At 39.9% G+C, this 15,737-nt stretch overlaps 1 long non-coding RNA gene across 1 annotated transcript in view; it reads left to right on the top strand.

Annotated features, from left to right (window-relative positions):
* Positions 1-1,005: 1,005 nt before the first annotated feature.
* LOC136793681 (uncharacterized) overlaps positions 1,006-15,737 on the top strand; it is a 379,912-nt gene continuing 365,180 nt past the window's right edge. The window contains exon 1 of the long non-coding RNA XR_010839293.1: positions 1,006-1,093. This is a non-coding gene — a long non-coding RNA (uncharacterized lncRNA). The remainder of the gene's footprint in view (positions 1,094-15,737) is intronic.

The raw sequence follows: 15,737 nt of genomic DNA on the forward strand, positions 1-15,737 counted from the left end.
ATGAGAATACAGACGAAAAGAAAAAGTTACCTCAATAAAGATCATAGTAAGAAGTTTTCTTCATTATCAAGATGAACTAGTTCTACATACACAATAATGTAAATGAATGTCACAAATATTATATTTAATAAAAGAGGACAGGCATAGAGTACATACTGTACAGTTCTACAGATGATCTTCAAGAAGAAATAATTTAAGGTGATTGAAGTCAGAATAGAAGATATCCCTGGGGAAACACTGGCTGGGAAACAGCCCAAGAGGGTTTTATTGGATACTAGAAGTAATCTATATCTTGTAGGTGTTTACACAGGTATATGCATGTAATAATTTATTGAGTTTTATACCTAAGGTTTATGCACCTTACTCAATGTATTGTATAGTTCAAATATGAGTGAAGGGATACATCACGAAAGGTCTTTTCATTTATGTGTAGGACTTTGTCCTATAGAAAATGGAAATCACCAATATGTATATTAATCTAGTAATTGGTTAAATTTGCATTTTGAAGACTCCTTTTTGGACCTCTGGATGATCGCCTGCAAGAGTAGAGAAGCTGGAGTCAGATACCTACTCCAGAGGCTATTTAAATAGGCCAAGTGAGAAGTGATGAGAGCAGAGAAATAGAGAAAGGAGGCGATGACTATTAATAGTAATTAATTAATACTTGGCTTAGGAAAACAGTAAAAGAAAAGTTAAGGGCTATTTTCAAGGAATTTGCGATCATCTTAACTGAGATAATTCAAACGAGATGATCCAATAACTCATCACATTTAAAGATAAGCTAACTGTCTTCCTCCTATATTTCCTGTGAAATGTGCAAATATGAGTGTGATTCACCAGGGAGATGTCTTGGTTGGTGAGGTAAGCTTGTGAGTCATTAGCATAAACATATTTTAAGTCATTGTCATATTAAAGATTGTCCAGACGTATTATTTAGTTAGAGAAAGAGGATTAGGAATGAGAATTTGTAGAGAAAAAAAAAAGGATGAGCAAAGAAATAGAAAATGAGGAAGCAAAGCAGAGGAAAAATTAGAAAAACAGAAGATCCAGATGGCGACAGAAGTCAAGGAAAAGGAGATTCGAAGATTAAACGGTCAGTGATACTTGGTATTAAATTTACATAGTTTTGAGTAATATACGGATTTTACCTTTTCCACTGAATTTGGGTATTAGTGGTTATCAGTGATTCTTGCAAGTTGAGGGAAAGCTAAATTGGTAATGTGCATAGAGATGGTGAAAACGTTTATAATGAACCATGGGGGTATATGGAGGTGAGACATAGAAATAGCAAAAATGACTTGAAATAACTTTGAAAATTAAAAAAAAAATTGAGGTTTAAAACTAGATTCATGAGGTTCTCCATTAATGCTTCTTTTATAATATTAGATAGACTTGTGGAACTATACTTTAGTCTAAACTGTAGTTGAAAGAGAAAAATAGAAATAAAAAGAGAAGATGGAAGAGCATGGGATTCAATGCGTTGGTGGAATAATTAGTTTTGGACAGAAGTGTAGCCTTCTATGCCTTTGACATTGTAGACAGAGATAGACTGCAAACAGAGACAGAGGAGACAGCATGTTTTAAACTGTTCAAGAAGGAGGAGGTGAGGGTGTAAGTCTAAGATATAGAGAAAGTAGAGCAGGTTTAGAACAGACACTGAGTAGAATGTAAGAGATTACAAGAATGCTCTCCACCTTTTATCTTTCTCAGCATTTCAATACCTGGCTTGAAATACTGAGACGTGGTAGTAGATAATCATTCAAATTTTAAAAGTAATTGTAATAAAATAAGAATAAAATGCTACAACACTCTAAAAACACGTACTGACTGTTCACTGACCTGAATTCCAAGTAACCGCAGAACTGGATGTTACCAATCCCCCTCAGTCAATGGCAGCCCTACTTCAGTATCCCTGCTTAGACAAGACAGGACTAGGGTGAGGAGAGTGAGGCACTCAACTCAGACACAAAATTTAAGGAGATATCAAATAACTTAGTAATCAGGATAAAGGTATGCCTCATTTTACTGTGCTTTGCTTTATTGCACGTTACCAATATTGTGTTTTTTAAATAAATTGAAGGTTTAGGGCAACTCTGCCTCGAGTAATTCTATCAGTGCCGTATTTATCAACAGCATTTGCTCTCTTTGTGCCTCTGTGTCACATTTTGGTAATTCACATAATATTTCAAACTCAATACAATATTTTTATGGTGATCTGTGATCAGTGATCTTTGATGTTAGTATTGCAAAGAGATTACAACTCCCTGCGGCTTAGATGATGGTTAGCATTTTTTAGCAATAAGGTATCTTCTAATTAAGGTATGTACGCTGGTTTATAGACAATGCTATTGCACACTGTATAGACTACAGTATAGTGTAAACATAACTTTTATATCCACTAGGAATCCAGAAAATCTGTGTGATTCACTTTATTGTGATGTTTGTTTTATCATGGTGATGTGGAACCAAATCAATACTATCTCGAAGCATGCCTACAATATAAAGCAATATCTTTAAAAAATCAAAATTAGTGCAAAGAAGTCATACTGAACAAAATACAATTTTAATGAAAGATAGGCTGCAGCCCTAGATCTCATGACCCTGTCTCACTCTCTTCACTCTAATTTCTACCCTGCTTATGAAAGTCAGCCAGTCTCTAAACCAGCCTTCCATCACTGTGCCTCTAAATGTCAGGCAATCCCTGAACCCATGCTTCCCCAAATACTATATAAAATTGCTTCCCTGCTTTGTTCTAAATGACTGAGTTCTGCAACCAAAGATGTCCTTTGCTTAGCAAATAGAGCAAAAAATAGAGCTTTGTTTCAGACAAATTTGCTGATCTTTTTCCTCAGTCCAAGAATAGTAGCAGGACATCTGTATTTTCTGTGTTGGACAAGGGTTCCTCCCAATCTTGCCAGTAACATACTCTGGACTTGGCTGAAACTGTCCTCTCTGAGTATCTTTTTTGCCCCTATTAAGCATACTCTTGGATTTGTAATAAAAAGGATTCTTTTGGATACCTTTAATGGAGGAGCTTATTGCAAGGAGTCATAGAAATAAACTTGCGGTTGCTGTGGTCATGGCCTTTTAACTGTGAGCGATAACACCAAACCTTGGAGAAAGCCCAGAGAAATAGTTGGGCTTCTTTCATGATGAAGCCAAAGCACTTTTCTTTATTCTTTAATATTGAAGACACAAAAATTTAAAGGTAGGAAATTATTTGACAGTTATCTCTCATAAAAGAGGAAGTTAATCTTTGAGAGCTTATAAATTATGTCTGATTATGACACACTCAGGTTTTTTTTTTTTTAACTATTGAAGTATAGTTGATTTACAACATTTAGTTTCAGGCATACACCAAAGTGACTCAGATGCGTGTACATATATACATATATATATATATATATATATATATATATATATATATATATTTCTTTTTTTTTCGGATTCTTAGATTCTTTTCTCTTATAGGTTATTACAAAATGTTGTGTACAGTTCTAAATTAGGAGGTTGAGATTAACATATACACACTACTATATATAAAATAGATAACCGACAAGGACCCAATGTAGAGCACACACTCAGTTATTTTAAACAAAACAAAACTAACAAGCAATTTGGGGAAAGCATATTATTATGAAATCATGTCAACCATTGTTAGCTTGGGATGCTCATAAAACTAGAATTCATCAAGTGCTAATAATGCTTAAGGCCATGATCTTTATTTAGATTTTCTTTTAATCTATATTAATTCTATGAGGCAGATGCTATTATTACCCTATTTTACAGATGGGAAACTAAGAGAGCAGTACAAGTTTGAACAGCTATGATATAGAAAAGCCAAGATTTCAACACAGGCTGCCTCTCTCTGGAGCCCACATTCCTAAGCACTGTGGTCTCTTGCTTATAAAGTTTATCATATCAAATCATATTTTAAAAATTATAACAGGAGGACTAGAAATTTTAAACACATTTGGTATTTGTTCCAAGGGATATGCCTTGGCAATTGCAAATCATGAATATTACTGTAAAGAAGCCTTCAGTGATGGTACTATAAAACAACACAGCAAGTTATTGCTTTGAAGTTCAATTGCAGAGATCATAAATATACATTTCAAGGATGGTTTAAAATATTGCTGTAGTATTCTGTAGATGGTATTCGTGGCTTACAATTTTTAGTATTCACATTGGATACTGATTTTAAAAGTGCTGTGTCTCAAACAACTTCAGGAAACACATCTCTCTCCTCTTTATTGTGTTATGTGACGTAAAAGTTGTTCTAACAATGAATTTCCTAATATTCTGTGAAGAGTTTAAATGTCCACCCATACCTACCTCTCATTAGTAGTAGTGAACTGCTTTGTAGTAACAGCTGCTCTGTTGTGGTAGTGGTTCATACTGTCTTAAAATTCTTTAGTATATATTTTCTCATGAAATGAGACATCCCCTTATACTTAAGGAGGTCAAATATTTGAGCATACATGCTTTTATACTACCCACAAAGAAATTTTGATTGTGTCACATTGCTATTCAGCTATGGAGTGTCTTTCTTTAGCAAAGATTGAGGCCAAGTCATCTGAGAGACAGTTGACCTTGCTCTGCTCTGATGGTATTTGGTTCTCTTTAGCCCTGATGCCATCACCTGTGTCCATGTCAAAGGGCTTGGTTTCCCTTAGGATGACTGAGACCTGCTCCTGTGGGCATGATAAGCACCTGAGACTTCGCAGACACCTCCACAATCTGATGACAGATCCCTACACCTGCCAAATAGAAGGAGTATCACCTGTTCCTTTCCTTTCCCAGAGAAAAGATAACTGAACTTTCCCATTTGTTTCACCCAACTATTAATATTAGAAAATACTGTAGGAAGGGCAGTGCTTCTTCTCAGTACTTAATAGGATGCCTGAATATGTTATATTTTCTGGCCTAGAAAGCCTTGCAGGCCAGCTCAATGAATGTAAGCTGTTAGCAGCAATAGTCAGCAAGCTCACCAGGGTATTTGCTTCTTCCCAACATTATCAGAACCTTGCCTGGTACTCATGATATATTCTACTCTTTCCTGATTTGCTTCATGAATAAGGGAAAAGGTAAACCAATAATCTGTCCGTCCAGTGTCCAATGCTAATAGTATTTGACTTCTGGTTCCGCCACATCCTCTAAACTCCAGGCTTTGGCTGCATGACTCTTAGATCCCTGATATTCTTTCCCACAGTAAAGTAATGGAATTCAGAAAATGACACTCAGAACTGTTTGTCTCTATATTCTGTAACTGACTGGTTAATAGAAGAATTGTGGAATTCACAAGAGAACCAGGATTGTAATTAAGTCATCTTGAGGTCTCAGTTTCCTAATTGCTTTGTGACTTTGGGCAAAGCATGTCACCTCATGAATATCATATTTCTCCTCCATAAAAGGAATAGTTTGATTAAAAGATCTCAAGGATATTTTCAAGATAAAAAATATCTGAGTCTATGGTTGTATATATGTCAGTAAATTTAATTTTCCTCACAATACTTTTGCTAATGGAAGCTTGGCACCTTAAATATGGCCAGGTCATTCTTGAGGATGTGCTCTGACTATTCCAGTATCACTACTACTGTGACATGACAGCTACTTAACAACCCTATTAATGTGTCATTGATTTATTTGTGTGTACACAGTCAGCAAATGTTAGACACCTGGGATCAAGGGAAGAGCATGGTACTTATGTCATGTAAGCTCTCTTTGCCTCAATTTCCATAACCATAAAATTAAGATAGTTATACCTACTCCTATGATTGCCATGAGAATGACATGATATATGTGTGAATAATTGAGCACAGTGCCTGTACGATACTGGTACCCGTAACAGTCTAGGGTTTTTTTTTTTTTTCCTTCCTGCCTTAATAGTGAAGCTGGCCAGCTCTTATAAGATCAATAATTATCCATTTCTCAAATAAAACACTTGTCAAAACTTAGGCTGAATGAATATCTCTTCTCCCCGAGTTCTCTGCCTCAGGATTCAAAGATATAAAATCATTGGAAAACACTAATGACATTCCTCCCTCTACATGCATAGGCAGTAAAATAAATTACTTTTAATGTTTTCCAGGAAAAACAACAAATTACATTTGAAAAGTATATGTTTAGGATGATAGAATCCAGAATTTTTGATGCAACATTATAAATACTGTCATTTGACAGTTATTAGTTTACAGATTTTTATAATTACGGTTATTACAACAATTTATATTTCTTAAATATCATCCAGTGATTCTCCATTATGTCAACATCCTAATACATATTGCATTGGGATACATATTTATATTGTCTTTATTATAAATACACATATACATTTACAGAAAACTGAAAGACGTATCAGTACCTTAGATGTTAAGTCTGTCAGTCACCATGTGTTACATAATCTTGAAAGTGACAAAACCCAGCTGTGTGACTAACACTCCTGATGTTACAGTCACCTGAGTCTCCTGTAAGAGCCCACATTAACCCTGGTTCATGATGAGAAAGCATTTCCCTGCAGCCCTTCTTGTTAGACATCCATATTCTTGACCCTGGGCATTAACCAATGAGTAGCTAATTTTTAACAGGTCAGGGTGTCAAGTCTGGCAGAAGTATTTCCTAAAGGGCCCCATCACCACTTTCATATTTAATTTGAACTTCTTTGGGTCAAATGTTTAACTGCTCTTGACATTCTCCAGAGCAGTTATATTCAATCTCAATCTGCATAATAGATCGTAGGGAGGGCAAGTCATTTTCTATCTCAATTTGGTCAAGCTAGCAAAAGTAACCTGTTGCTTTGATAGCTATGGGCAAGTAGCCCTACCCGTTTTGATTTTATATTATCATGAATAACATAAAGGAATTAGACTAATTCCCTTTTGCCATTACATCATCTTCTGATATTTTATAACTCTAAGTATTTTTAAGTAACTATTAAGTACCAGGTTCCAAGGGTTTCTAATGGAAGTAATGCCACTGGCCAAAGAAGTAATTAAGATTCTACTATTCAGTGAATATGTAGAGGTACTACGGTCATGGTTCAGTCAACCAGGGGAGAATGGGAAGGTGGAAGTAATTGTCCTGGCTTATATATCTTCTTGCCCTGAAAGCACAAACTAGGAATACTTAGGCATGCCTGTGCCTGTGCTGTCCACACAAATAGATACTTCTGTTTCCTTATTTAAGGTATATAGGGACAGTGAAGAAGCTGTCAACTTGAGTATGAATTAGGGGGAGCTAAAATTTCCTCCCAAACCAAAATAAATATCTTCACCACTTACTGTCCCTCTCTTTGATACAACAAATGTTTAGTGAACAGCCATTTTGGCCCGACATTCTGCCTGGTGCAGAGCACTTGAGAGCAAATGAGATGCAATTACTGCTCTCTAAGAGTTCAAAATCTGAAACAACAACTATTCCTGCAGGAAGGAAAATTGGCTCCTGGAAAAGTTAACGCATTAATTGTGGTATGTGGCAAAGGCCTGAATTCAAATTAGCCCTTGTATCTGTATGAGTTGAGAACAATTACTTAACTCTCTGACCCTCGGTTTCCTTAACTGTACACATGGCTACTAATAATGCATTTCTTTCAAAGACCTTAGTGGGGAGCAGGGCAATGAGAGGAAAGACCTTCAGAGAGTTATATGATTAGAGCAGCTGGGGGTAGGAGATTCCAGGACCCAGGAAAAGATATGGTTTAGGTATAAAACATTTAGCATTCAAGGCTGAACAGAGATTTATTTAGAGTGATTCAAAATATACTGAGTCATCAAAAATGTGACTAAGGACAACCTAAGGTATCACTGCAGGGTTCTTGGTAGGCTCTTCAGAACTCTCGTCAACTGTAGAACTTCTGAGATACTAAGTGAGTTAAGCATGGATCTCAGTTACTCAATCATAGCCTCAGCTTTTTATTCTTGATGTTTCATGTTGCTTTGATATGATATAGTAACTGGGAATGAGGCCAAGGCAACAGACTGGGAGTCAATATCTTCATTTAAAATTTTGCAGCAACATGGATGGGCCTAGAGTTTGTGATACTGAGTGAAGTAAGTCTGATAGAGAAAGGCAAATATCATATGATATTGCTTATATGTTGAATCTAAAAAAATGGTACAAATGAACTTATTTACAAAACACAAATAGAGTCACAAATGTAGAAAACAAACTTATGGTTACCAGGGGGTAAAGGGGGTGGGAATAAATTGGGAGATTGGGATTGACATATACACACTACTATATATAAAATAGATGGCTAACAAAGACCTACTGTATAGCACAGGGAACTCTACTCAATACTCTATAATCACCGATATGGGAAAAGAATCTAAAGAAGAGTGGCTTTATGTATATGTATAACTGATTTACTTTGCTGTACACCTGAAACTAACACAACATTGTAAATCAACTATACTCCAATAAAAATTTTAAAATAAAATAAAATAAAATAAAATTTTGTGAACCTTGGGATCCTTTTGGGAGGAGAGAAGGGAACAGGTTAGTTGACTGTAAAAGCCACTGTATTTCAAGAGAACATGGAAGTCTTAGGAATTCATTCTGGGGCTAATAATTACAACCTGGGAATCTAAGGGAGAGGGAAAGTTCTCAAAAAGTCCCCTGGAGGAAACGCAACACTTCATCATCTGATAACATGGCAGGGATGTAACTTCTTGACAGAATATACAACATGACTTTCCAGTTAACTTTGGACTCCTCACTCTGGCTGTTTAGCTGCTGCACCATCTGGCCTTGGGAGCCCACACACCTCATGCCCACACAGAGGATAAAATAGAGATACAGGGATGAAGAAAGGGGCAAATTTGTTCAGCTTGAAATAGTTGGCATCTATTTTTATCATTTTAATTCTTGTTTTGAAGCCTGGCTGCCTTGGATGCTCCTTGACGTCCCTGCAGAGATAGCTGGGCTGAGGAAAGCCAGTGCTTGCTAACCAGTGAGCTTTACTGCAGGTTGTTCTTGAACACCTGGGGCCTTCCTGGTGACCAGAAGGCACCACAGTTTCCCCTCTAGAACATGGCTTTGCTCCAGGCACAGACAAAGCCAGCCTGGGGTGCTCTTGGTCAAGGGTATTATGGGCCCTCGGGCCTTATTAACCTGGTCCTGAGGGAAACAAGAGCAGATACACACCCACCCCTCACCCTGGCGGAAAATTCACCTCCACCCAGGTCGTCCTTACACCCTCTTCTCGTAGGAAAAGGCTGGTCAAGGCTGCTGGGTCAGCCTTGACCTCACACACCCAGACAGCACCTGAGCTCAATCTGGCCCTGTCAAGGGAACTAGCGTCTCACCACTCTTCTTGTTCTGCTGTTTATGTCTCTAAAATAACAGGATGACTTGCTATCTCTCTCTCTCTCTCTCTCTCTCTCACACACACACACACACACACACACACACACACACACACACACACACACACACAGCTTAGTCGCGTTGTGCAAAGTTGTAACAAAGAAAAAACATTCCATGACTTTAGAGCATTTCCATGAAGGTCAATTATTTAAGTTATTTTGATATTATTAACTATGCTAGTAAAAGCTATTAAAAACTGCATTTGCAAGTGATCAGTGTAAAACCCTGTGCGTGCTTGAGTATAACTACTACTTAGGGTTAGGTGCCACCTAGTAATGGTTATGCAGGTGTGGGTAGGCCTACACTGTTACACTTTTAAATCCCCTTTGTTTTGCTGCCCAAATCTAAATAAATACTTTTGTTAGCAGATATTTGTTCTTTTACTAAGAGATACTCCTTAACTACAGACATGTATCTTGGGAACTTATTTTACACAGCAATTTTTTATCCATTGAAACTAACCCTTATCAATAAGTCACTATTGTTTAGATATTTTAAACAGTACTTTTCTGTAATTTATGTTTTAAGAATCATGCCCAATTTTATTATTTCACAAGAAGGAAGCAAAGGATGAAAGTAAATTTAACACTTCCTGGCTGTTGATTATTGGCAAGCTGCTGGCCACCTGCTAGACAATCTCTATGCAAATAATGCTCCTTATTCACCAGAGTACAGAATTTTAAAGACAGTTACAATACGAACATGAACATGCGTATAAGCTGTTACACATAATAACAAAAGCTGGTTCTGTCAACTCCAGTCTCATCAGAATATTCCATCAGGAATAGCTAAACTTTCCCTTGGGGGATCATGCCTTCTCTACTCTTGGCCCACATGTTTTGGTCAAAATGGACCTCACTCACAGCTTTAGGAATAGATATTGAATAGCATATAACTTGCTTCTTGAAGTGTGGCAGTGAACCACATGAGCATCACTTGGAAACCTATTACAAATGTAGTGATACACACACACACACATACACACACATACATTGGAAAATTACTCAGCCACAAAAAAAGGGTGAAATGATGCCATTTGCAGTAACATGGATGGACCTAGAGATTATCATACTAAGTGAAGTAAGCCAGACAGAGAAAGGCATATATCACATGATTTCACCTATATGTGGAATCTAAAAAATGATACAAATGAACTTACTCACAAAATAGAAACAGACTCACAGGCATAGAAAAGAAAAAAGAAAAGAAATGTAGTGTCTTGAGCTGAGCTGCGGCGCATGGGGCCACAGCTCCAAAACAAAGAGCAGGCATTCCCAAAACAATGTGCTAACCTGACTCTGGCCGGTGGGCCCGGCCTGCCGCAGGTGTCCGGGGTCTTTCAGTGTGGTCACGGTGGCGTGCGACTCCTGGGACCCCCAGCGCTGGGTGGCAGGAAGAGAGTCAGGGGAGTCTAGGAGAGAGGAGGGCACCGGCCAGCTCCTTAACTCCTTGAGACGAGGTTAGTCCCGTGGCCAGTAGCATGAGCTGGCTGGGGACAGAGGGGAACTGGCTAGCGGTAGGTGGGGGCTCCGGGGCCCCTAGGGCCCCACCCACCCCCACCCCCACCCCCACCCCCACCCCCACCCCCACCCCCACCCCTACCCCTGACCCCGGGGCCCCGCCTCGCCCCGCCCCGCCCCGCCTCGCCCCGCCCCGCCCCTGATCCCAGCCTCTCCAGGGCCTAGAGCCCTCAGCCGCGGCGCTGGACTCTCGAGGGTCTGACCCAGCCTCTCCCCTGGCTTTCCCTTGGCCCCTTCCCTGCTTGGACTCGCAGCCTGCACTGTGGGGAGAATCGTGCCCCGCCCTGGGCGCGGGGTGGTCCGTGCTGGTGCTCAGAGGTCCTGGACGCGCCTCAAGTTGCCGAAGAAGCGCTCGGCACAGCGGGAGCCTCAGGCTGCAGGCTCTCTGCCGCTTCCCCGACCCAGCGCGCAGGCTCCAGGTGGCCTCCAGGGCGCAACCACGCACACGGGGCCCGACTTGCGAGGAACCTGAAGCCGCGGACACCTGCGGCCTGGCCCTCGGTGAACCCGCCAAGGCCCAGCCGGCACTGTCCTCAAGGAGTGAGTCACTGAGAACCGGCCTGAGCCGGTGGCTCCCTTCTTGGTTGGGCTCCTCCCCAATCCTCAGCCTGAGGCCCTGGGCTCCTCCGGAAAGATGCTTCCTGACCCGGAGGAAGCTCCTGAAATTCCTCTGCCCGGCTTCTGTATATACTCAACTTATATTTAAAGCTTTTGTATGTTCTGGGCCCCTTGACTGCTCCTCCAGTTTGAGCACTTCGGTTCTGTACCGTCTCTGTGGTGGCGTTGAAGCGTTTTGGCCCATGACGACTTGGTATTTTTGTAACCGATCCCAACAAAGACTGTTACCAGAGTTCTTGATGGTCTTCTGCAAACTCCGAGCGCCTTTTGAAACCAAATGAACTGACGGTGGACAGGCTTCAAGGAAGGCTACTCATGAGACCACAAGCAGATGTGCTGGTAAAGTGCTGGAATGTTCCACCCTTTTAAATTCCTAAACGGTAAATATCACCCCGTGACTTTTATTTAAATTATTTAAATATTTTTCCTTGAAGAGTGGGAAGTGATGCCAGGATTACAAATGCATTCAAGTTAAACTAGGTAGTGTCCTCTTCACAGTACATTTGCTTTAGAAATGTGGTATAGTTCTGTTGCTGTTTTATATATACACATACAGTATTTTTATACCTCAACACTTATTCTTGATGGTATGTGTCAGATATTAGGAGGGATCAGAAATGGGAATTGTTTCAAAAGTCCTTTAATTAACCTGATGACCTCACCAGGGACTTAAAAAATCTGTTTTCAGTATCTAGAACACTACAATTTAAGCTCCAAAACGACTTACAGAAATGTAAACCCTCATTTATCAAAGGCTCTGGGCAGACCTGTCCTCCCACTGTGCGTGGTGCCCTAAGTCTGCAGCCCAGAGTGGCCAGCCTTCCCTTGGGGCAGGTGGGCAAGGCCGCTGGAAGGATGGACAGAAGCCCAGGCCAGCCCGAAGTTTTATCCCTTGGAGCAGGACTGCTAAGCTCATGTGCACAAGCTTCCTTTGGCCCAGTGTCCAGTAATGCATCCCTCCATGCTCTGTCTGCGTGAGGTTTAAAAATCAAGCTTCCAATGTCCAAGAAAAGAAAGAAAAAGAAAAAAGAAAGAAAGAAAAGAAGGAAAGGAGGGAGGGAGTGGGGAAGGAAGGAAGGAAGAGGAAGGAAGAAATGTAGTGACTTGGGCCCTGCTTCAGACCTACTGAATTAGAATCTACCTTTTGAAATATTCCCCAGGTGAACTGTATAAACATGAATCATTATAATGCAGGTCTAAAGCAGTGGTTATTCGGGATAAACACTGAAATCACTAGAGAACTTTAAAATATACTAATGGCTGGGCTTCCCTGGTGGCGCAGTAGTTGGGGGTCTGCCTGCCGATGCAGGGGACATGGGTTCGTGCCCCAGTCCAGGAAGATCCCACGTGCCGTGGAGCGGCTGGGCCCGTGAGCCGTGGCCGCTGAGCCTTCGCGTCCGGAGCCTGTGCCCCGCAACGGGAGAGGCCACAACAGTGTGAGGCCCGCGTACCGCAAAAAAAAAAAAAAAAATTTGTATATATATATATATATACTAATGCCTGATTCTCACTCACAGATGTACAGGCTTAATGAGTCTAAAGCTGGCCCCCAGCATAAGTATTTTTTAAATCTCTGAAGGTGATTCTAATATGCAAACAGTGATTTTCCACCATTGGAGAGCTTACCTCCCTACCTAGTTTAATTGTTTCAGATGTAGTAATTCAATCTAATCCAACCTATGAGAGGCTAACCCTGGACATTTGTCTGATTCTGACGGAAAGATAAATTATCTTTCAAGCTGGAGGTGAAGCTAAAAACATGAAATTCAGAGCAGCTGTACACCTCCGAGGACAAAGATTATACCTGCCTACATGGAAGAAACAGAGCTGAGAAGAAAGGTTGGAATAGGGTGGGTCCTGGTGATATTTTTCAAGCCCCACTTTAAGTCATTCCTTTAGCCATTTAAGCTTTACCTTTGTAAGCTTTTTTGACATAATAATTTGGTTGATTTTTCTGTTTTGTACAACAGAAAGTAGCTTATTTGATCAACTCTGACCCAAGGAATCTCTTGGTGGACTCAATCTACACAGGAAAATACTGCGTCAATTCATAATAGCTATATAATTTTAAAACTTTAAAGAAACATACTGAGTTCTGACTCAACATACTTTATAATTGAGAAGACTAAGGACTGCAATGGATTGGGGAAGAGTTCACTACAAGTGAGGCTCTAGGCTGGTCGATAGGACCGGGCTACAGAACAGCAAGAGTAGAACCCAGTGCCTTGACAGGAAACTTGCCGTTTCCTGTTTGCAGTAGTCTCCACCTCATTGGTATTTCCTTTTAAAATATTTGAGTTCTGATATAAGAACCAGTAGCAACCTGGTAGATGAATACACAACAACTGGAGTTCTTCGATCAAATGAATTTGGCAAGTTTTTTTTTTTTTTTTTTTTTTGCGGTACGCGGCCCTCTCACTGTTGTGGCCCCTCCCGCTGCGGAACACAGGCTCCGGACGCGCAGGCTCAGCGGCCATGGCTCACGGGCCCAGCCGCTCCGCGGCATGTGGGATCCTCCCGGACCGGGGCACGAACCCGTGTCCCCTGCATCGGCAGGCGGACTCTCAACCACTGCGCCACCAGGGAAGCCTTGGCAAGTGCTTTTTAATAACTTTTGCCTCCTCCGGGAGCACCTCAGTTCACTTAAATTTCTAATAAATGCTTGAGCAAAAACAACTGTTTAAATCTTTCTCCTCCCAAAAAATACCTATTAACAGCTCTCTGGATTGTACTTTTAGAATACAGTTGATGTCTATTAATATGACTTTAAAGGAGTTAAAGTTCATAAGAGAGGAAATGCCTGGCTTCAGTTTCTCCCAAAGCAAACTGTGACAAAAAGACTGAAATAAAGTTATTTGTTTAGGAGGTGATCTCAGGGAGCAGAGCAAGGGTGAGGGAGTAGGTGAAGGAGGGGTGGGAGAAAAAGCCAACCAATTATGTGGAATGAGTGAGTCATGACTGTTGGCAACTGGAGTTCCATCCTGCTGGGATGGTTGGGAACTTAGGTTGAGGGTTGTCCTGAGTGTGTTAAAAGCCCTCTAGTTCTGGTCTGCTTTGCATATTTCTGAGCAAGCTCCCATGTCACTGCATGAAATCCTTGTTCAGAGAAGCAGAAACACACAGAGCTTGGAAGCTGTCAGTATTCTAGGAACTTTTCTCTGCAGATGGTGGAGACCTTACTAGTGATAGAAATGGATAAGGGGGCCATACGGCAACATCATGTACTATAGGAAGAGTCATAATACATTTCCCCCAACTAGGGCCTCAGGTGAAGTTAATAAATAATTTGGGAATGATGAGAAGATAGATATAAGGTGTATTTTATATATATATATATATATATATATATATATATATATATATAGAGAGAGAGAGAGAGAGAGAGAGAGAGAGAGAGAGAATGAGAATGAAAGAAGACAGAGAACTCTGTGCTGACATCTCATCAAAAATTAAGGTTTGGAGAATTAAGCCAAACAAAATTTTTGCAACCATCTATGCGGTCAATGGCAGCAAGAACCAAATAATCCTGTAAATAATTAAACAGAAACTTGAGTTCGATATGCTGTCAGTGAGTGTTTCTTCTTTTGCCCGATGTGATACATTATGAAGAATGTACTTTTGACATGAAAATATGTCAGTATGAGAACACATGTATTTCAACCTACTGGATTATGTGATTGTAATAAATTCTGCTGGAGCATTTGAGGATTAATGGTCACCTTCTTATCCCCAAAGTGAACTCAGACTGATTAGTCAATTTCACATACATAGGTAAGCAAATAGTCATTGGTTTGCTGACTTCATTTTTTTCCCCACCTTGGCAGATATCATTCAGAAAAGAATGGTTCTGCTCTATGCTATAGGCTTGGCTTAGTACAGTTTCAGATAATTAGTAGGTTATAATAATTTTTGACTAGATGGATTTAGTGGGACTTAAATTATTTATGAGTTATTCCCCCCTCCAATACTGAAATAGAATGTTAATTTAGAAAAAATTTAAATACGAATTGAATAAAGATATAGTAAAATGACCAAGAGGAATTGAGGTTAATAGTAGCCTTTGACAAATTTTCTACAGGATTTTTTCAAGGCTTATTTTAACATACCATATATGATTTTGTATCTTGAATAACATAAATTTATAACAGAATTATAAAGAGTCTATGCCAACATTTAAAATTAACCTAAGCAAACTACTAAAAAAATCCATGAAAGTTAAGATGTATAAATAAA

This window comes from Kogia breviceps, chromosome 2, assembly GCF_026419965.1.
Source record: "Kogia breviceps isolate mKogBre1 chromosome 2, mKogBre1 haplotype 1, whole genome shotgun sequence".
NCBI lineage: Eukaryota > Metazoa > Chordata > Mammalia > Artiodactyla > Physeteridae > Kogia > Kogia breviceps.